Source organism: Odontomachus brunneus, unplaced genomic scaffold (genome assembly GCF_010583005.1).
Source record: "Odontomachus brunneus isolate Ranch 3 - 2012 unplaced genomic scaffold, Obru_v1 Obru_scaffold_047, whole genome shotgun sequence".
Classification (NCBI taxonomy): Eukaryota; Metazoa; Arthropoda; class Insecta; order Hymenoptera; family Formicidae; genus Odontomachus; species Odontomachus brunneus.
In genome coordinates, this window is record NW_022639497.1 from 2,024,439 (window position 1) to 2,026,773 (window position 2,335).

Here is a 2,335-nt window from a genome sequence, read left to right on the forward strand (position 1 = left end):
AGTGAGAGAGAGAGAGAGAGAGAGAGAGAGAGAGAGAGAGAGAAAGCTTGTGGAAGTTATTTATATATTTAACGACTCGTGATATAATAATCTGTGTAGTAACAGGGGTTCTCAAACTTGCCAGTGTCCATAACAGATGGTCTATAGATAGAATACTTATATAATTCACATAACGACGTCTCTCGCGCGATATAAAATTTTACATATATTTTATATGCCTCTACATATTGATAAAAATATGGAGGATGAAGAATTTTATCTATTTGTTTTTTAACCTTTTTTGTCTATAACTTGTATTAAAGTTGTTTATTTCTTACACAGTTTAATCTTTATATAATTAAGTATAATAACATAATTACATTTTCTTTATTTATTAAAGGAACTACATTTCTATTGCATATTTTATAACATGAAATCTTGTTATACAAAATCAAATAATAAATTCATTATTTGAATTCATTTATCAATGAGTAATATGAGGACGTGAATTCTGTGGTAATATATTCTAATACAAGCATTATTTTGTAGAAAAATATTTAATATTTAAAGCAGATTATGCTTTGCAAATTTCAATTATTCTGAATTTAGCGGTAATAGTACCGAATTTTAACAAAGTATAGTGTCAGTTGTCTCCTTTCTCTCCCCTTCATTACGAGAGATCTTCTCATTCATTGGTTTGGGAACCCCTGCTGTAGGATAAAACATGTGCCACGGCCTTGCACTACCATCAACGTACAAAAGTGAAAGAAACGTTATTTTTATTTACAAGATGTAATTTTTTACGGAGAGGCGACGACGTGTCTCACCGACGACCGAAAGAATAGAAAATAGAACGACGGTCTTCTATTTTGATAGGCGCGCGCGCGACGGGGATTTCTCCCATTAGCGGCGCGCGGTCCGCTAAGCTCAGTGATACCAGTTCAGAACCGTTATATAGTCACGACCCTGTTCTTTGAGATTAGCTTTGTAAGATAACTGAACTACTACTGTCTACACTTATTATTTACCGCGAACGTTAAGCTCAATATTTACACGGAAAGGTCTCTTACATTTCTGAATTCCTGGATCTGCGAATCCAAAGTGGAGAAGTGTTTTAGCGTTTTTAGATTTATGTAGAATTAAAGAAGGGCGAGAGAGATATGGATCCACTAATTCTAGAATTTAATCAGTCGTGAAATCTCAAGAGGAGAATGCATGAGAAAAATTCTAAGACAAAATTTTAATTCGGTCGGAATATATAGGAACAAGAAATTGTGAAGCTCCAGGGATCTAAGAATTCTAGAATCTAGGAATCCAGAGATCTCGAACTCCAGGGATCTCAGAATCTTGAAGTCCAAGAATCTAGGATCTGAGGGCGTAAGAATCCCAGGATATAAGAATTATCTTTACGCACGTGTATACAGTAGGAAGATTTTCTCTAAAGACACAGTAATACATTTCTGCCAAGTAGCAATTATAAATAATTCGTAAGGATCACACACAGTCATAATAATCCTTCGTAATGATAAAACCTTTTTGTATTTAAATTTGAATAGAGGAAATATCGTGATGTAATTTTCCTAATTTGAAAGATTATACTTAGACGTATTTATATAACGGTTTGTAGAGGTAGTTGTAGCGATTACGTTGGCAGAAATTTGGTACGGTGACGTTAGAACAATTTGTTTATTGTCTATTTTACAGTTTATAACCAAAAACTATTTTACATGGAGAATTTGAAATTCTAAAGAGCATTCTTGTTCTTATACTTTCTTATTTCTTCGTTCCGTCTAATAAAATCTTTTAATTTCTTAGTTATTCTCTTATTGATCACTATATTAATATTATTATCATTATATTGCGGATATTGGAGGAGAGAAGTTAAAAAGTCGGTAAAAGATTGGTTTTATTAACGGGCGCATAAACGTTCACAAATTTTAAAAACTAGGGATTTAAAGATTAAATTTGAAGAACTTTACAAGTCCAAAAATATTTAAGATGAAACGACGCGAGATTCTACGTTCGTATATTCATTATATATATTGTATCAAAAGCATAAAATCCAACAAAAGAAGATTGAAATTGATTTGTAATTCAAGCAAATAGATCCAAGTATCCATCCTCCAATCAACCGCCAATGTTATTACTATTATAACGTAGTACTTGTTGAATAATTATATACCTACTGTTTATCAGCTATTTTATTAAAATATAGTCGTACAAAATATTCTTATATATACATTTGATAATATTATTATATATATATATATATATATATATATATATTTATATATATATATATATATATATATATATATATATATAGAGAGAGAGAGAGAGAGAGAGAGAGAGAGAG